The 21,492-nt window shown below is 44.4% G+C and overlaps 1 long non-coding RNA gene across 1 annotated transcript in view; it reads left to right on the forward strand.

Moving 5' to 3' along the window:
- The window catches only part of LOC138759815 (uncharacterized), a 139,912-nt gene that overhangs the window by 110,886 nt on the left and 7,534 nt on the right, over positions 1-21,492 (forward strand). The gene's annotated exons all lie outside the window — the stretch shown is intronic.

The following is a 21,492-nucleotide window of genomic DNA, read 5'->3' on the forward strand; positions in this document are numbered from 1 at the left end:
CGTCAACAATATTCCACCCATATAACACACCCACAATCCGTGAATCTAATTCAATTTCACATTGCAGCTGTGACAGTTATTTCATTTTCTTTCTCCAAGTCTGATGAGGAGATGTAAATAAAGTTGAACGTTGCTCAACCATCAGCAACTGAACCATTTCCCCATCATGTGTTGTGATGAAACAGCTCAGTGGATTTGGGCCAGGAATACTGCCCCTGAGAACACCTGTCCAGAAACTCCCTTGATGCCCACTATGTTCAATTCAACAGGATACCTTGAGACCACACATCATAAATACTGCCTTGCATTTAAGGAGGTCTCTCTCACCTCACTGCCAGAATTCTGCTGTTTGAAACATATTTGCACCAAGACTGAGTGATCCTGGCAAAGCCAAACAAGTGAAACTTGCCTAACATCTCGTCGTTTCCCTCTTTTTCACTAGTAATTGAGCCGGAGCTGGACCATTCCCCAGCCCAACACCCACTTCCATAAAATCCCCTGTTATTTATATGCAGCCACTGTTAAAATTCCACACCACTTGTTAAAATTCCCCACTTGTTTATTTTGCCATTTTTGATGAGCTCCAGCAGCTTCGGTGAGCTCCAGCAACGCAGCCTGCCCTGGTGTCACACAGCTGTCTGTGGACCTTCTTTGTGTACCCCGGCTTTGCCTTCTGGATTACATTGGAGAGTTCAGCCCTGGCTGATCTTAGTGCCATCCTACACCTTGTCCTGAAGGCAGCATCACGAGCTCGGAGTAGAGGCTGGGCCTTTGTATCCAACCATGGGTTGCGGTGATCTTGAAGGCTCACTGTAAGGCCTGGCTACTGACTGTATCTCTTCTACAAGGGCAGCAGCAATCTGTATCACCTGACTGGCAGGTAAGGGCAAGATTCCAGGTGGAATACTGTCCGTCTTATTGTAGGCAGGTGCTCCATGGCGCAACTGCTACATCCCACAGAAAACCCTCAGTGCTCCTAACAATATGATTAAGGTACCTATTCCTTGATAAAAGGAGAGATATGACCTATCCTTTGTTATGCCATTATCATACATTGTATCCGACCAGGATTTTGGTTCAAATTCCACCACCTGTGGCAGCCACTGTGCACCTCCCACTTAAGAAGGTCATGCTACCTTTAAGATGTGCAGGCTAGCTTTAAACATGCAATCCCTGCTGCGATAACATGAAATGGCGTTGCTGCCTGCATTTGAAATACCAAACAGGAATTACTCATGCTTTGCAATTAGTGATATCACTAGGGTTGATGTCACCCAGCACAGTAACGCACGGTGTCACGCCCCCTGTCTTATAGCTGTAAAAATATAGAATAATATGTGATAAATATGTGGTAAATTGCTTGAATGTAATATTTCTTAGATTATAGGAATACCAGCACAAAGTTGTTTTGTAAAGTCTTTCTACATTGAATTACATTATTAGTAACTGAGCGGAAGCCTTTTTTAATTTTTCTCATTCTTTTCCTTCAACTATTACTTTATTTTCAAAAACATTTTTGATGGAGGTTCACAAGTACTAACTACCACAATATTGTAGCAAAGTCACCAGAAAATTCGACAAAAGCAGCAACTATAAAAATACCAGCAGCACCGAAAACAACAGCGCGTGCTGGTCGAGCGTGCAGACAAAACCACGTGATCAAAGCGTCATTGCAATTGGGTAATAATGACGGCTCTGACTGGAGAGCATTAAAAGATTCAAAAAATAAATTAGCATCGAGTTTTAGCTTTGTAGGTACATTTATCCATGTAAGCTAGGCTTACAAAAAATGTTTTTATTGTTAACACTAACGACAGGGATATTTTATTTAAAAAAATAATACATTTCTGCTGAAACCTGCACAAAAATTTTATAGACAGAGTAATTTTGGTGTCACCCCCTCTGATGGTGTCACCCGGTTGGTCCGCACGATCCCCCCCCCCCCCCCCCAGTGATGCCAGTGATTGCAGTCATTTATTTAGGAGCAATAAATTTAGTCTCTTTTGTGCACACAAGATGAATCTACACAGTGTGGCTGTACAGTAGAATAAATGTGGATGAAATCCAGGCCAAAACGCAGAATGTAATTGAATTGTACATATAAATCGTGGAAACATAAAATCATAAAATTGGAGATTCATAGAATTAGAGAAACAGGCCCTTTTGACACTTCCTCCATGCCAGTAGGTAACTAGGTCACCAGGGATGTGTTGGGCAGCAGGCCCTGTTTCTGTCCTGTATAACTCTATCCCTACCATGATGCTTTGCTAAGCTAATTCCATTCACTTAGATTAGGCTCATATCCCGCTGTGCTTTTCATTTTAATCCCTGTATAAATATGTTTTAAATTTTGTAATTATGTCTGCCTTATCACCTCCTGTGACAGCTCATTCCAGATCACTATACCTTCTATTTGAAAAACATCCCACTGATCTCTTTTAAATTTCTTCCCTCTCACCTTAAACCTGTGGCATCTAGTTCTAGATGCCTCTACCTTGGGAAAAAGACTCTATGTTATCTTAATGTCACCTCTCGGCATCCTATGTCTCAGTGAAAAGACGTCTCGGAGACATCGCCATGACTGCCAGGCAAATTGGTTGTCACCTTGTCTGGAGATGTCTCGGACGTCGCCCTGGCGTCGCCTTAGCCATTTTTTGGTCGCCCGAGTTGTAGTGGCAGTCGCGGTGATGTCTCCACCAATGAGATAGGCCCTTAAGGATGGAATGTGGTCAAGTTGAGAGTTTTAGAGAGAGAACAACGGCGAATTATAATTAAAATAAGTGGCATGGTTAACATAATGCTATTACAGTGCAAGCAACAGAGGATTGAATCCGGCACTGTCTGTAAGGAGTTTGTACGTTTTCCTTGTTCTTGCACATGTTTCCTCTCAGTGCTTTGCTTTCCTCCCACTGTTCACAACATACTAGGGCTGTAGGTCAATTGTGTGTAATTGGGTGGCACGGGCTGATGGGCTGAAAGGGCCTGTTACCATGATGTACGTCTAAATTTAAATGTAATAATCAGAAATCTTTTTTTTAATATCCCTTAATACTCACTCAAAGTGCTATGATAGCAACTTTTAACCCATTTGTCAAAGTAAAGGAATAATGAGAAAAAATATATATAATTTACAATTTAAGATTTATACTCACATTCACTCATGCCAAGAAAGCACAATGAGGGGACAATAAACATTAATCATTTGTCACATGGTCTGTTCGTTCCATTTCTTGGAAAGCAGCGCCCCCACCTGGATTGCTCTTGTTATTCCTTGGATAATTTTCAAATCATTTTTCACTGCTAATAATTCCAAGAACTTCACTGTTGTATCATTTGGAAGGAATTGTATTTCAATGAAAATATGAAAAAAAAAGTCAGGAGCAAATTAAACTAGGAGGATGATTATTTTTATCTAGCAGGATACCTGGCAGTGTCTGGGAAATAAAACACTCAGTTGTTGACTAAATGGTTGAAACAAAATACTCAAAAAACTTCATGGTATCTCTGCATAAATATATTTTTTTCAAACACAACATTTATATTTTTTGTAACCCTTTGCCTGTCTGGAGGCCTGAGCACTGAGACGAGCGTATCGCTGCTGTTCTGTTTCCTGCTGCCTGCTCCTTGTTTGTCTGGAGGCCTGAGCACTGAGATGGGTGTATCGCTGCTGTTCTGTTTCCTGCTGCCTGCTCCTTGCTTGTCTGGAGGTCTGAGCACTGAGACGAGAGTATCACTGCTGTTCTGTTTCCTGCTGCCTGCTCCTTGTTTGTCTGGAGGCCTGAGTACTGAGATGAGCATATCGCTGCTGTTCTGTTTCCTGCTGCCTGCTCCTTGTTTGTCTGGAGGCCTGAGCACTGAGATGGGCGTATCACTGCTGTTCTGTTTCCTGCTGCCTGCTCCTTGCATGTCTGGAAGCATCAACCGTGATGCGAGACTGATGTTCCTCCGCTGTCTCTTACTTCCTCCTTTGTCCAACTCTACGGGCTTGTGAAGAACTTCTGCCAATTTTGCTTTGCTTTTTGGGCCCATATTGAACTGGGTTTGGCCACTTGTTTTTATTCTGAATGTACACTGATGCTCAGTGCTGTAACTGAATGAAGAGTCCCTGGTGCAAGTTCAAACTTTTTTTGGGAACTTTTGAACTTCCATATGATCTTAAAGGTTAAATTCAATGTGGTCATGACATTCAGCATCAAATGTTACCACAATTATAATAAACAGTAATGCAAGTTAGTGCAAGCTAGTTAAAAACACTTTTGAACTTCATATGACCTTGAAAGTTAAATTCAATGTGCTCATGACATTCAGCATCAAATGTTACCCCTACTGAACCTCATTGGACATTTCAAGAGTGCTCCATATTGATTTGCATGAAGAACAGACAAACAAATAGACATACATGCGCAAATATATATATATTAGATAGTTCAACCTGTGCTAATTCAGTAAGATTAAAGTGAAAAGACCCAGTTTAACAGGGGTATCTATCTTACACATAGAGATAAGATTAATGGGACATGAGTATATTCAAGATTCATTCTCTGTAGGACTGGTCATCTAGAGCAGACATCAATGTCTCACTAATGGCACAAAGGTGGAGAAAAGAACATTGACTGACCTGAAAGTGTTTGTATACAGAGTTGCTCATCAATATCCATATAGACCTTCCATTGGACTAGGGTCTAGCCTGATAGGAAGTTCCATGAATTTTTCTGATGCTAAACTGTTCAGAAAGGCTCAAACAATATCTTCACCTTCACGCAGGTGAAGGTGAATGCACGAATGGTAGTCCAAGACAACTATGAAAGGTAATTCAATATGGGAACATTTGCTGTGTCTGCTCTTGAGATGAAGCCTTCCATTCCAGGTCACTTGACGTCTTCTTTTTTCAAGCAATGCAGTTTTCCTACCACTGTGATAAATGCTGCCATCTCCCCTATTTTCTCCCTCTTGGTTCCACTCTTACCACCTCTCCTCCCTCCAAATAGAAATGGGATAGGTTTCATCTTGTCCTCAGCTTTCAGCGCATCCTCCTCCATATTTCCAACAGCTGTAACTCGACCCCATCACTAGGCACACCTGCCCCTCTCCACCTCTTTCCACCTTCTCCAGGAATTGCTCCCTTCATGACTCCCTTTTTCGCCCATTCCTTCCCACCCACCTCTGGTACTTTTCCCCTGCAACCACAGAGAGTGTAATACTTGTTTTTAGACCTCCTCCATTACCTTCATCCAGGGTCCAAAACAGCCCTTCTACATGAGGCAAAAATGCACATGCACCTCCTCTAACCTCACATACTGGATTCAGTGCTTCTGATGTAGGCCCCTCCACATAGGTGAGACCAAACGTGGATTTGGGGACCATTTTGCAGAGTATTTATGCTTTATGCATAATGGCCATGCTGAGCTCCCAGTTGCATGTCATTTCAACTCCGCTTCCCATTCTCACACAGAGCTGTCTGTCATCAGCCTTCTCCACTGCCAAAGTGAGGTCCAATGTAAACTATATTCCATCTGGGCAGTCTACAGCCCAATGGTACAAACATAGATTTTTTTAAATATTGGGTAGTCCCCTCTCCTTTCTTCTGTACCCCTCTGCTCACCCCCGACCCTCTTTTCTACTATCACCCATTCTCCCCCTCCCACCTTTAACCATCTACTCACCAGCCACTCACTCTGATCCTTCCTGGTCTCTCTTTATCCCACCATTCTTACTTCTCTATTTATCAGATTCCAGCACTGGCACCCTGTCTTCTAATCACCCACTCCACCCTGTATGACACACCTTCCTCCATCTGACCCCTTTATTCATCTTGCCTCCCTTTGGCTGGCATCAGTCAGTCCTCTGCCTCAGACCATTGTTTCACTTCTGCCTAGTTTGCCAATCACATGTGGAGCCCTTATTTCACCCCTCCCACTCTGACCTCTTTACACTGCTTCTTTCTAACTTTCCTCAATCACACATTAAAACAAGATGCTGACAGGATTCAGAGGTGGGCAGGGAAGTGGCAGATGTGGAAAAGTGTGAAGTGGTGTGCTTTGGAAGGTCGAATTTGAAGACATTGTACATAGTTAATGAGAGTTCAAGTTCAAGTTTATTGTCATCTGATGTGCATATACATATACAACCAAATGAGACAGCGTATCTCTGGACAATAGAGCACAAGCCCAGACACATTGTACACCCTACACACAAATGGCATACATATCTAGATATGTTTATACATAAATGATGGCTGGATTCCTAATGCTTTGGAGGAATAGAGGGAATGCAGTCCCTTAAATTTCCTGCACATTGATAAGGTGGTTAGAAAGGCATATAGTGTTCTTGCCTTCATTAGTCGGGTTACTGAGTTCAAGAGCTATGAGGTTATGCAGTTCTGCATAACTCTGATTAGACCTCATTCAGAGTATTGTGTTCAGTTCTGATCACCTCATTATCAGTTGGATGTGGAAGTTTAGAGAAGGTGTAGGACATTTACCAGGATGTTTGTGTTTACTGGAGAAAATATCGAATGAAGAAAGATTAACCAAGATAGAACTTTTGTCTTTGGAACAATGGAGGATGGAGAGGTGACTTAATAGAGGTTTATAAGATTAGGAAAAACGCAGGTAGAGTGGACAGCTAGTACATTTTTCCCAAATGCAAGAGGACATCTGTTTAAAGTGAGTGGAAGAAAGTTCAGGAGACATCAGAGGTGAGATTTTTTATACAGAGAGTGGTGGGTGCCTGGATACATGGCCAGGAATGGTGATGAAAGCTAATACAATAGGGACATAGCAAAACTCTGAGACGCACATGAAACTAAGAAAAATGAAGGTTTATGGGATGTGAGATTGAGAAATGTTGGATTGATACTAGAATATGTTTATATAGGGGCAAGATGGCATAGGGAACAGACGTGCCTTCCAGACCTCTCCTGACTCTGATTTATTGTTTTGTCTTTAAGTGCCTGTTAAAGTTCTTTTAAAAGTTTATAAATAATGAGGTGTTGGATTAGTGCCTAATGGTTTATATGCAAAAAAAGAGGTAAAAGAAAACATCAACAGACTGTTAAAAAACTAAATTTTCTGAAATTGTCTACTTGTTTACAAGAAGCCAGGACTCAACGTAGAATGGATCCAGAGGAGGACGTGCAGAGTTCGGCATTGAAGCTCCGTTTTAAGCCGGTGAGGCTCTTTGAAGGTCGCATTCAACAGCTTTCAGACCAAGGAGCTGGCTGGGTGCCAGTATTTCACACAACAGCCACTGTGAGTGCTATTACTCAGTCTTTGACAGTTGAATCAGCTGGGGCGCCACCAGCTGGAGAGTTAAAGAGCTGTCATTCGACTGCTGCAGTGGTGGTGCTGCAAAATGCATCTTCAATTACAACGGTTTTTCCAGACATTGATTCAGTGAAGATGATTAAAGAGATTTGGCTTAAAGATAACTGATCTTCAGTCTCCTGGCATTGCTGGGGCGACTTTGAGAGGGATTTTTATACGAAGTCAAACTGCTAGAAAAGATACTAAATTAAGGGAAGGGACAGAAGATCCCGTGGTCTCTAAGGAACAGCAAGACCCCATTATGCCTGAATCTACTTCTGTTGAAATGTCTGTTAAGGATCTTGAAGATAAGATATATTCTGTATTGAGTCACTTAGCTAATTTTGTGAACCTGTTTATTTCCAAGATTAATGCGATGGCGGAAGTCATTAATGGAGCTTTTAAGCTTGAAACCATTGAAAGATTTGAAATGTGTGATCAAGGTTTAGTCGATGCACAGGATGAAAATAGAATAATTGAAACATTGCAGATCCAAAATAAAAATTTAGCAAAAAAGGTTGATTATTTGGAGAATCAATCTAGACGGAACAACGTGAAAATTGTTGGTTTGCCAGAAGGCATAGAAGGACCAGATCCAAGAAAAATTTTTACTGAATGGATTCCACGAGTGTTAGGACAGGATAAATTCCCTGAAGGTTTAATACTGGAACGTGCTTATAGAGTTTTAAGAAGAAAATCTTTTTCAGGACAGAATCCAAGATCTGTTTTGATCCATTGTTTAAACTATTGTGACAGAGAGACAATTTTACGTACGGTTACTAGAAATGCCCAGCAAAATAGATCTCCTTTGATGGTTCAGAATAATCCTGTTTTCTTCTATCAAGATTTGAGTCAAGAAATTATGTTTCAACGACGCAAATTTAATTCTGTGAAAGAACGGTTGTGGAAAAAAAGACATAAGGCAACATTCAGGTATTCTGCGGTACTGAAGATTTTTTAGGATGGAAATTAGCCAAAGTTCTTTGACAATCCTAAAGAGGTTATGGACTTTGCTCAGTCTCTACCAATCATGCAGTTTCAGGAACGATGTAGTCCTTCAAGGTCTCCAAAGAGAGTAGAGATGTAAGGTGGGATCCAGATTTTTAAAAGAAATGGAAGCAATGGTGACCGAAGTGGTAACGTTGATTTAAAAAAATAAATCTTTTATCTTTTTTTTTGAGAAGAGTTTAAATAGTTTAAATAATGATGATAGTTTAATGAAATGGGAGTTGGGAGAGGGAACTGGGTGGGCACTAGTTTCCAGAAGTCATCAGCTACCTGTGAGTTATCTCACACCCAATATTTTGGGGGAGTTACAGCTTTGGGCGGTTTAAACAGGAGGAGGTAGTTGTGACCTTCAACCTGTTTTTTTTTTCTTTTTAATTTTTGGGTTAAGAAGTGAAGTTTTTTTATTATTTTTTTTTAATAAATATTTTTTTTAACTCTTTTTGTTTTCTAATTGTAATTGAGAGGGAATTAGGAGGTTTTTTTTCCTCTCCTTTTTTTTCTCTTTTTTTGGGGGGGGTTTCTCTTTTTTCTTTCTTTTTTAAGAGGATGATGTCACAGAAGATAATAAGTCAAAAATTGAGGATGTTGAATTAGATGAAGAGGAAGATGAGGGGAAAGGTGATAAGAAGAGGAAGAAGAAAATTAAGTACAAATACATTGAGGGAGAAGAGTTTAATAAAATTAAGTTAATTTCGATAGAGAATTTTGAAGATGTTATAAATGAAGAATATGGAGAATTTTATAAGAGTTTGAACTTTTTTTCTTTTTTTTCTTTTTTTATATAAGGGGAGGGGAAGGGAATAAAAAGTTTATCTGATTGTTTTTCTAAGGGATGTTTTTGTTCTCTCGATGAATTATAAAGGAAACTTGGTATTAATGGAAATTCTGTATTTATGAATTATTAATTATGATTTTTTGTATAACAGATATGTGGTTGATATATGATTTTAATATTTGAATTTAGTTTTAAAGTGGATTTCATTTGTTAAATACATGAATTATGGTTGATTTAAATATATGTTTAAGGGTATTATAGTATTGATATTTTTTTTGTTGTTAGTAATTTTTTTTGTTAAGTTTTATCCTTTTTTTGTAAATGGGGTTTTTTCTATTTTATTTACAACATTGTTAATTAATTCTTCACTCTTTATTTTGGGGTGGAGGGTGGGATTAATTTTAAATTAGATGATTAATGCTGTGTTATAATTATTGGGGGGTTAATTTGTGTAGTTTACTGATGTAGTATTCTAATTTTTATTATCTTATTTTTTATTATTTCTTTAAATGTAATTTTTATTTTATTCATGTCATAAAATTTTAAATAAAGTTTAAAAAAAATATGTTTTATATAGATGGGTATAATATAATGGACTGGAGGGTCTAAATGTGCTGTACTGTTCAATGTTTTACGATGGAGTGTTTCAGCTTGACACTTCACCCTTTCTGTTCCTCTCAATGATGCTGCTTGACCCGCTGAGCTCTTCCAGCAGAGCGTGTTTGGGAGCAGGATTATTGAGTCAGGAGCTAACTAATAAATCAACAGGCACAATCCACCCACGTCCATGACACCCCCAATTATTCTGAAGGTAAAGATGGCACAAGCCGAAGTAAAACTCCTAAGCACGTCTTGTGTGCTTCTAAAACCCATTCTGTGACCAAACCAGGAGGATTCCGACCTAATGTGATTCACCACTTTTGAGTTGCCTTCACAAATCAACAAGACTCATAAAAAGAAGCAGGAACATGGAATTTATTCCTCCTCTCCTCACTGCAAAAATACATAACAGTGAGATTCATAAGGTATTGTTCAATTCAGAACTTTGACCTGTCACAAATAGCTTTGACACTGAAAATGGAGGACGGGGAAGCCCATGAATATAAGCTCAGAAATATTTGATTTTTTAGCAAAATTTGGCTTGTCTTAAGTCTCAATTGACTGATTAATCTTCTTACCGTTTGTCTTCATGTTTATATTGCCAACAGAAGTCGGTGATGTGTTATTACTTTGTAACACTATCCAGACAATGAGTGAAGTCCACCTTATCTGCAATGTACTGAAAATGTATTTTCTGGAAGATGTAATATTTAATCAGGAAGGTTTCTGTAATATAAACAGAAAAATACTCAAACTGATTTCATGAATGAATATGTCACTAACCATATGAAAGTAAATAGTCCTCAGAGGATTTCTAGCACATGGACAAAGGAGGATTATTAAAATTTACTGCAGGAAAACATAAAAAAAGGTGCCAGCAAGTTACAGTGACCTTTTACAGTCTAGAGAAAGACACCTTCTGTCCTGCTTTCACTGCAATCGGCAGCATGCAGGTTTCCTATGGAAAACAAGCTGCTGAACTGCAGTGACGATCTAAAGTTCTCTCGAATGACTGGTGTGTCAGGAACGGGCTGGCTGGAACACAGAGCTCTTAAAGGGCAACACCACCATGAAGATCAAGGTGGTGTTGTGCGACTGGGGTCCAAACTAGACTGAAGTGCAGAAAACTGAGACCTCCCCTACCAACCGTACTACAAGACCTTATTTTTTTATCCGTGATTCTGAAAACCAAAATCCTCCGAAAACCAAACATTTTTTTTACTGTATGTACAGTATATTTTCAGGTGCTCTAAAGAGAGTGAGGAAAAAATATGGCTCGGGCAGTGAGTGAAGAGAGAACATACTCAGGCGGCAAGCGGGGAGAGAGCAGCAGCATGACTCAGGCGGGCAAGTGGAGAGAGAGAGAGAGAGAGAGAGAGAGAGAGAGAGAGAGAGAGAGAGAGAGAGCGAAGAGAGAACGTGGCCCAAAGAGCTTGGAGACCCAACGGGGGCAAGGAGAGTCAGAGCCCACCAAGCTGCCAGGGCGAAAGGACCCGGGCGCTGAGCTCCACGGCCTGGTTGGAAGGAGGAGAGAAGCGTGCCGGTACTGAGGAGAAGGTGGTGCCGGAGGGAGAGAAGCTGAGGAGATGCCGGGGAGCAGGTGATGGGGAGACCCCCAGCAGCTGAACCGGTGCAGAGGGATCAGATGATGGGAGGCAGCCTAGCTGGGCCGGAAGGAGGCAGACAATGGCATGGTGAATCCAATGGGGTGAGTCTCTTTTTATTTTAACGCGGGATCAATGGCTGTCTTCTTTACCCATAATCCCCCACGCAGATGGAACTGCTCAGAATTTCCCAGAGTGATTCCAGCTGTATGGAGGTTTGTGGGTAACGAAGACAGCCTTTGCTCACTGAGCCGGCTTAAATGCGGCATCGCCCCATAAAAATGGCTTATGTTTTGCACAAATCTGTACTGCTACCATTTTACTTCCGTAATATGGAATAATCCAAATACCGAGATCCTGGTCTCAAGGATCTTGGGGGTAAAAAGGATAAGCACCTGTACTGGTGAATATCTATTCATGACAAAAATAAAATTTTATCAAAGACAGTTGAGACAAATCTCAGCTGTTTGCTGCACCAAGACCTGGCTAACAAAAAACACACTAGACATGGTGATCTGACTAGAGACTTTCACCATTCATGAACTGGATTGGAGCTTGGATTCTGGAAAAGAGTGAAAGGGGCAGTGCGTGCTTTTTAGTTCATATCTTCAGCTGCACAGAAATGCTGAGGTTATGTTGACCTCCTGCTTCACTGCTTTAGAGCAAATCTTGATTAAGTGCAGAGCCTTCTATCTACCCCAAGTGTTCTCGTCAGAGTTTATATCCCTCCCAATACCAATTACAAATGGGGACTCGCGGGTTGGCATGATGTGGTCAGTAAACAAGAGACGGCCCATCCCGACACACTACAAATCATTGTCGGTCACTTTAATCAGAGTTGTCTCAAGAAAACCTGCCTAATTATCACCAGCACATAACCTGCTGTACCAGAGGTCCCAGCACACTTGATCACTGTCACACTAAGATGAGGAATGCCTATAGGTTTTTCTGAGACCGTATTTTAACAAGTCTTCTGCCCGCATACAGACAAGAACCTTAAAAGAGAGATTGCAGTGATCATAAGAAATAGGAGCAGGAGTCGGCCATTTGACCTGTCAAACCTGCTTCGCCATTCAATAAGATCATGGCTGATCTGATCTCCAGCTGCCTGCCTCTTCCCCATATCCCTTAATTCCCCTACTTTGCAAAAATCTACCCAATCTTGCCTTAAATATGTTTACTGAGGTTGCCTCCACTGCTTTCATGGGCAGAGAATTCCATACATAGATTCACCACCCATTGGTAAAATAAATTCTTCTTCATCTGCATCTTAAATCTATAACCCTGAATCTGAGGCTATGCCCCCTTGTTCTCCTCTCCAGTAAAAAAAAACTTACCTAACTATCTTATCTATTCATTTCGTAAGATCCCCTCTCCTGAATTCCAGCAAGTGCAGTCCCAGACAATTCAATCTCCTCATAGGCTATCCCTCTCATCTCTGGAATCAATCTAGTGAACCTCCTCTGTACTGCCTCCAAGACCAGTCTATCCTGACTCAAGTAAAGGATCCAGAGCTGCACGATCTACTCCAAATGCGGCCTCACCAGTACCCTGTACAGATGCAGCATAACCTCCCTGCTCCTAAACTCAATTCCTCCAGCAATGAAGGCCACATTCCATTTCCCTTCCTGATAGCCTGCTTCACTTGCACACCAACCTTTTACAATTCATGCGCAAGCACTCCCAAGTCCTTCTGCACATCAGCATCCTGCAATTGCTTTGCTTGTTGTAGAATGCTACAGCACAGAAAACAGGCCATTTGGCCCTTCTAGATTGTGCTGACCATTGTTCAGCTAGTCCCAATAACCTGCTCCTACTGCATAACCCTCCAAACCTCTCCCATCTACATATCTATCCAATTTATTTTTAAAAGATTGAGTCTGCACCCACCAGCTCGTTCCACACTACCATCACTCTCTGAATGAAGAAGTTCCCCCTAAACCTTTTCCCTCTCAGCCTAAATTCATGTCCTCTCATATTTATCTCTTCTAATCTCAGTGGAAAGAGCCTTCTCATATTTACTCTGACTATACCCCTCATAATTTGTAAACCTCTATCAAATCTCCCCTCATTTTTCTTCCTTCTGAGCAATAAAGTCCTAACCTATTTAATCTTTCCCTGTAACTCAACTCCTGAAGACCTGGCAAATTCCTAGTAAATTTTCTCTGTACTCTTTCAATCTTAATGATATCTTTCCTGCAGTTTGACAACCAGAACTGCACACAATACTCCAAATTTGGCCTTACCAATATCTTATACTACCTCACCGTAACATCCCAATTCCTGTACTCAATACTTTGATTTATAAAGGCCAAGATGCCAATAGCTTTCTTCACAACCCTGTCCACCTGTGACGCCACCTTCAGGGAACAATGTACCTGTATCCCCAGGTCTCTTTGCTCCTCCACACTCCTCAGTGCCCTACCATTTACAGTGTATGTCCTTCTGTGATTTGTTCTTCTAAAATGCAAAACCTCACACTTGTCTGAATTAAATTCCATCATCCATTCACTGGCCCATTCTCTCAGTAGGTCCAGATCCCTCTGCAAGCTTTGTAAATGTTCCTCGCTGTCCACTCTGCCTCTTATCTTAGTGTCATCAGCAAATTTGCTGATCTAATTTACCACATTATCACCAGATCATTGATATAGACAACAAACAACAATCAGGGTAATCGTGAGGGCCATCAAGTCAGAGACGAGGGTTGGTAGGGCGACAGCGATGTGGGTAATGGTGGCGGTCGAGTGTGTGATGGACCCAGCCATGAAGCCGGGAGAAGCTGGAAGGCCAGGCTGCTACAGGAAAGGGAGGAAACCCAAATAGAAAATAGGTTGGAGAGGGTGGTGGACAGAAGGGCCAGAGACGTGTCAGAAAAATTAGACAGGATGGAGGTGAATATAACAGGCAGAGTTACAGAGGTAGAGGAGAGATTGGGGGCAGGGGAGGATAGAATTGCCACAATGGAGCAAGAAATTAAGGGTCTCCTTAAAGAAAGAGATGAGGTATGGGGGAAGCTGGACCGTGGAGAACTTCAGAAAATGCTGCACATTAACATAGTGGCATTGAAAGAAGACTCCAAGGGGGAGGGGGGGGGGGAATATTACAAAGTTCCTAACTAAATGGATCCCCAAAGTACTAGGAAAGGTGTTGCTGGGAACCCTCATTAAAATAGAAAGAGCCTTTAGAGCCCCAATCCCTAAGCCAGGACTGGGACAAAGACCCCGGTTGATCCTTATAAAGTTAAAATATTTTCAAGATCATGAAAAAATATTAGGGGCGACGGCAAAAGGGGCAATTCAGAGGGGAGCTCCTCTGGAGTACATGGGATCGAAAGTGTTCTTTTATCCAGATATTAGTGCAGCTCTGCTTAAGAAGTGGAAAGACATTGAACCGGTTAAGCGATTGGCAAAGCAAAAGAGTTATGATTGTGTTCTTCGTCATCCTGCTACCTTAAAAATTATGCTGCCGAGGGAGAAAAGGTTTTTTTTTACAGAAAAAGAGAAAGCTCATCAGTTTATAAATGTCCTGCCAGCACTAAATGGTGGACTAAGTGGAAAAGAATAAAAGGGGCAATAAAACTTAAAAATTATTAAAACTGATAGACTGGAAGGACTTAGATTTCTGTGTTATATAAAGAATGGGCTTTTGGCTATTTTCTGATTTTTAAAAAATAGATGATAAAAGATGTTATATGTAAAGGTTTGGTGGGGGGGGGGGTTCTGGGCCTGGACAGGTAGAGGGTGCTGAGGGTGAGAATGGAGAGATGTGGTGATCGCATGGAAAGGGGTAATGGCAGTGAGAGGATGTGGTGCACTGTTAGCCAGAATCAGACACACACAAAGTAAAGACTGTACAACAGGCTTTAATCCACAAAGACTTCCACAGAGCCAGGCTGGTTGTAGCTGCAGCCACTCTGAGTGAGGCCTCAGGAGGCCGACGCATGCTTATATCCCGGAGGGTGATTGACACCTGACTGGGTGGGGCTTGATCCATTCAGGCCGACTGATTGACAGCCGGCCAGATGTTGTCCTGTCCCCTTACACTCCTGCAGGTACAGAGGTTGCCCCCTGCAGTAGGCCGGTGGTGTACCACCACATTCACCCCCTTCTTTAAAATTGTCCTGGGGTGGGGGGAGCAGTAACAAGGAATCATACTTACTATACAAAATAAAATATTTACAGATTGAGATGATCCGGCGGCCGTCGGGGTCTCTGTGACCGTCGTAGGACTGGCTCCTGGTCACTGGTCAGAGGGGAAGTGGGGGGGGCTGCTGGCAGGGGTCTGTGTGACTGGTGTGGTGCTGCGCGGAGGGGTGGCCAAGGGGGCCAGGGTCGAGTTGTATTTGATGGGTGGGGGGGGCAGGTTCGTCCCCCAGGGCTAAAGAAGGCCCCTGGTGGTCAAGGAGGTCCTGCACGCACCATAGCTGCCTGGGGACGGGTTTTCCCGGTCGGCATCATCCTGGGCTGAAGGATGCCGTGGAGTGGTGGGTGTGCCTGCTGGTGCCAGGTCCCTGGTTGAGACTGTGTCCTCCCTGCCACCGCTGAACCTAACATAGGCGTAGATGTGGTTCGCGTGTAGGAGGAAGACCTGCTCGACCAGGGGTTCAGCCTTGTGTGTCCATACATGTTTACGCAGGAGCACCGGTCCCAGGGACGTGAGCCATGCTGGGAGGGACATTCCAGTTGCCAACTTCCTGGGGAATGTGAACAAACGTTCATGAGGGGTCTCGTTGGTAGCTGTATGTAACAGCGACTGAATGGCATGGACTGCCTCGGGCAGGGCATCCTGCCAGTACTCAACGGCCCACCCTTTCGACTTGAGAGCCAGGAGGAATGCCTTCCAGAACACCCCGTTTTCGCGTTCCATTTGCCCATTGCCTCTCGGGTTATCACTCGTCGTGCGGCTAGTCACGATTTCCCTTGCCATCATGTACTGGCGCAGCTCGTCACTCATGAAACTAGACCCCCAGTCGCTGTGGATGAAAGTGGGATAGCCAAACATGGTGAAGATCTGCCCCAGGACCCTGATGACAGTGGCCATGGAGGGGTCTGTGTGACTGGTGTGGTGCTACGCGGAGGGGTGGCCAAGGGGGCCAGGGTCGAGTTGTATTGGATGGGTGGGGGGGGCAGGAATAGCAAAAGGGAAGCGTGAGTACTCGTCCACTACCATGAGGAAGTAGATGTTTCAGTTCATGGAAGGCAGGGGGCCTTTGAAGTCCATGCCGAGATGCTCGAAAGGCCAAGTGGCCTTTATGAAATGGGCCTGGGGCAGGTGGAAGAAACGGGGTTTACACTCCGCACCGACCTGGCAGGCCTTGGTCATGTCCCTGACACCCTTGATGGTATATGGCAGGTTCTGGGACTTAATGAAGTGGTATAACCTGGTGACACCCAGATGGCAGAGGGACTCATGCAATGCCTGCAGCCTGTCGTCGTGCATAGACACGCAGGTCCGAGAGAGGACATCGGGGGAGTCGTTAAACTTCCCTGGGCGGTACTGGATGTTGTAGCTGTAGGTTGCCAGCTTAACTCTCCAGCGCAAGATCTTGTCGTTCTTGATCTTGCTCTTGTGGGTAATGTTAAACATGAATGCCACGGCCCACTGGTCCATGAGGAGAGTGAATCTCCTGCTGGCCAGGTAGTGGCACCAGTGGCGGACTGCTTCCACAATCGCCTGGGCCTCCTTTTCAATGGTGGAATGCCCTAGCTCGGAGCCGTGGAGAGTCTTAGAGAAGAAAGCGATAGGGTGCCCCCCTTGGTTGAGGGTAGCAGCGAGGGCTACCTCGGAGGCATTGCTCTCCACCTGAAAGGGGGAGTCCTAATCCACGGCCTGTATTTTGGCGTCCGTGATGTCCTGCCTGATGCGGGTGAAGGCTACCTGCGCCTCGGATGGGAGGGGAAAAGTTGTAGCTTTGGCCAGTGGGTGGACCTTGTCCGAGAAGTGAGGGACCCACTGCGAGTAATAGGAGAATAGGCCAAGACACCTGCAAAGGGCCTTTAGCGTGAGGGGGAGAGGTAGCTCCATTAATGGGCACATCCTTTCTGGATCTTGGCCGACGACCCCATGGGCCACGACGTACCCCAGGATGGTGAGGCAGGTGGTGCTAAACATACACTTCTCCTTGTTGTAAGTGAGGTTCAGCTTCCCGGCCATCTGGAGGAATTTTTCCAGGTTAACATCGTGGTCCTGCTGGTCACAGTCGCAGATAGTGACGTTATCCAGATACGGGAACATCGCCTTTAGCTTGAGCTGGTCTACAATGCGATCCATTTCCTGCTGGAAGATGGAGACCCCGTTCGTGACCCCAAAGGGAACTCGGCAGAACTGGTACAGGCGCCCATCTGCCTCGAAGGCGGTGTAGGGCTTGTCCTTACAGAGGATGGGGATTTGGTGATACACTGACTTCAGGTCAATCGTGGAGAAAATCCGGTAGCGGGCTATCTCATTGACCATGTCAGTGAACCTAGGCAGGGGGTAGACATCCAGTTGGGTGTACCGGTTAATGGTCTGGCTGTAATCCACAACCATTCTCGACTTACTTCCCCCTTTGATCACCAGGACTTGGGCTCTCAAAGGGCTGTTACTGGGCTCTATTGACACCTTCCATCAGGAGTCGCCGCACCTCTGCCTTGATGAAGTCTCTGTCTGTGGCGCAATAGCACCTACTTCTGGTGGCAATTGGCTTGCAGCGTAGCGTAAGATGTGGGAAGAGCACTGATGGGGTGATGCATAGTGTGGCGAGGCTGCAGGTTGGCCGGAGCTGATAGGTTGGCGTGCTGTGTAACGTGAGTGGAGGTTCGGGCCCCCCGAAGGCAAGGGTGACACTCTACAGGTGGCACTAGAAATCTAGGCCCAGGAGGACTGGGGCGCAGAGTTTGGGCATGACGAGGAGCCTGAACCCCGTGTAAGTCCACAGTTATATCAGCCGAGCAGCGCCCAAGGGTACCAACAGTCTTATCCTTGGCAGCGAGGGCGATCGAGCAGGTTGTGGGGTGGACTTTTAATCTCAGGGAATGGGCCACACTTGGGTGAATGAAGCTCTCAGTTCTGTCACTGTTGAACAGGCATTTTGTTACCTGCCCATTAACTTGCACGTTCATCATAGAGCGCCCGAGGTCATGAGGGATGTCCTTGGTCAGTGTGGTGGCAGCCAGGACCGTCTCGGGGTCGGAGTCGTCACTCTCCGGTTGTGCATGGCAATTTATGGCATCCGGAGGTGTGGGGTGCGTTGGTAAGGTGGCCTGGTCATCGCTTGTGTTGACCACGTTGTTTTCCTCATCATCAGGGGCCCTCCGTGTAGGCCGCTGCCTGGCCCAAGATGGCGGTGGCACAGGGGGGCTCACTGCGTGGCTGGCCTCCTACTCCAGTCATGTTCGTTGCGCCGGCAGCAGTGACGTCATTACGTCTGCCGGAAGTGATGTCATGCCATGAGCCGGAAGTGATGTCACTGTAGTTCTCGGCGAGCGGCGCTGGTGAGGGCTGGTCCGGGTGCTCGGGGCACACACTGTGATCGTCGCTGGCGGAGCCAAATACTGCACAGTCAGAGTCATGTAAGGCGCAAGATGTTGCGGATACAATGGCACCACCCGGTACGCGCACGTGGAGGGGTCCGCGGGGGAGGTGGGGAGATCATAGAGGAGGGCCGCTGAGCTGCCGGCTGATTTCTAGAGGCACACTTTAGCAAAGTGGCCTCTCTTGCCGCATTGGGAATAATACTGGTTCCTAGCCGGGCAGTTTTGGCGCGATCGTCGATCTGACCCACGCCAGGACCTACATAACTTACAGGGGGGCTGGGCACCTGCCGCAGTGACATTCTCCTTCCCAGCTCAGTCTGGGGCTGCAGCTGCAGTGTGAGAGGGCCATGAGGGAGCCTGGGGGAACCTGGAATCGAAGGCTTCGATGTGCAGGGCTGCAGCTTCCAGGGTTGCAGCTTCCAGGGTTGGAACCATTTCCATTGTCTTGGTCAAGGCATAGATACTATCTTCCAGCAGCTTCTGCTGGATGGCCCTCGAGCGTAGCTCTCAGAAGAAGGCATCCCGGATCAGCCTCTCAACCTCCTCTGCGCCTACCCTGGATTCAGCCAGACACGGTCGGGCCAACTCTCGCAGGTGTCCCAGGTAAGACTCAGCCATCTCCCCGAGATGCTGGGCTTGGGTGTTGAGGAGGTACCTTGCACGGACCACATTCATGGGGGGCTTGTACAAGTTCTCGAGAGTGTCCATTGCGCTCTTATATGTGGAACAACCTTTGGTTGCCTGGAAGGCATGGGGTCCCAGCTTTGACCGGCGTAGGACCAGCCTCTTCCAATCTGAGTCCAGGATGCCGCCTTCATGCACCTCGATGATTGCCTTGACCTCATGCTCCTAGATCTCAAAACATGGCTGTGCTTCTGGGTGGCATGGGTCGACTTTGAGTCTCCCTGAGCTCAGGAGTTTTTCCATGGCAGCCGTGTAAAAATTTTGAGGGTTAAATTGTGGTGCACTGTTAGCCAGAATCAGACACACACAAGGTAAAACGGTACAACAGGCTTTAATCCACAAAGACTTCCACAGAGCCAGGCTAGTTGTAGCTGCAGCAACTCTGAGTGAGGCCTCAGGAGGCCGGCGCAGGCTTATATCCCAGAGGGTGATTGACACCCAACCGGCTGGGGCTTGATCCATTCAGGCGACTGATTGACAGCCAGCCAGATGTTGTCCTGTCCCCTTACACTCCTGAAGGTACAGAGGTTGCCCCCCTGCAGTAGGCCGGTGGTGTACCACCACAGAAGAGGAGAGTGACTGCTAGAGGTGTAAGTGTAGGGCAGCTGAGATTTATGCAGGATGTGTGTGGGGTATTTGTTTCATTTTATTATGTGGAGGGGTATGGTTGTGAGTGGGTATGTATGTTGTAGGAGAATGGATATGTGGTGTCTTTTTTTCCCCAGGGCCTGTCGTGGCTTGGATGGAGGGAGCAATGGACAGGGAATGGCCAGATCTCATATAAACCAAGGGAAATTAATGAGACCTTCAGAGAATTCTATGAAGGATTGTATAAATTTGAATTGACTGGAGATTCTAATCGAGCGGATGATTTTCTGGCCAGATTAGATCTCCCAAATTTAAGCCCAGAGGAGCAGGAGGGACTAGACCTTCCTCTCATAGAGGAAGAAATGGGGAAAGCATTGTGTGCGGATTCCCACCTGGGTTCTATCAAGGATTTAAGGATTTACTAATGCCTCTGTATATGGAGGTGATAGACCAGGCAAGGGAGACACAGACCCTCCTGGAATATTTTGCAATGGTGATTGTTATGGTGATCTTAAAGAAGGGTAAAGATCTGCTTTTGCCTTCTTCTTATAGACCAATGTCCCTGCTAAATAATGATTATAAGATCCTTGCCAAGGCCCTGGCAAACAGTTTGGCATTGCATTTACCGAAATTAATAAATAGAGACCAGGCAGGCTTTGTGCAGGAGAGGCAAGCAGCGGATAACATTGACAGACTTTTGAGTGTAATGCATCTGGCACAAATCAGAAATGAGAGGGGATTGGCTGTTTCCTTGGATCCAGAGAAGGCTTTTGATAGACTGGAGTGGGAATTTTTATTTAAATTGCTGAAGAAGCTGGAAGATTGCCATTATATAATAATCAACTTGTTCCTTTTACGGTCTCCAATGCCACTTTGAAACAATGGGAAAAGAAGGGAATTAAAAATTTATCTGATTGTTTTTCTGAGGGTTGTTTTTGTTCCTTTGACAAATTACAAAGGAAATATGGTATTAGTGCAAATTCTATATTTGTATATTATCAATTAAGATCTTTTGTAAAACAGTTATGTGGTCGACATATGATTTTATTGCCTGAATCTAGTTTTGAAGAATATGTACTTTCAATACCAAAAAAGGGATATATATCTGATTTGTATTGTATTTTACAAGAAATTGATAGTAAAAAAGACTGGGATAAAGATAAGTTGAAATGGGAAAAAGATTTAGGACATAAAATAGCTGAAGAAGCTTGGATGGAAATTTGTCAGAATAGTATTCGGAAATTAATTAATGCTAGACTAGCGATGATTAATTATAATTTTATTCATCAGCTATATTTAACGCCAGAGAAATTTAAAAAATTTGGTTTTAGTAAGTTGGATTCTTGTTTTCGATGTGATCAGACGGCCAATACTTTTTTGCATACTGTTTGGCTTTGTGATCGATTGCAACAGTT

This window comes from Narcine bancroftii, chromosome 4 (genome assembly GCF_036971445.1).
Source record: "Narcine bancroftii isolate sNarBan1 chromosome 4, sNarBan1.hap1, whole genome shotgun sequence".
NCBI lineage: Eukaryota > Metazoa > Chordata > Chondrichthyes > Torpediniformes > Narcinidae > Narcine > Narcine bancroftii.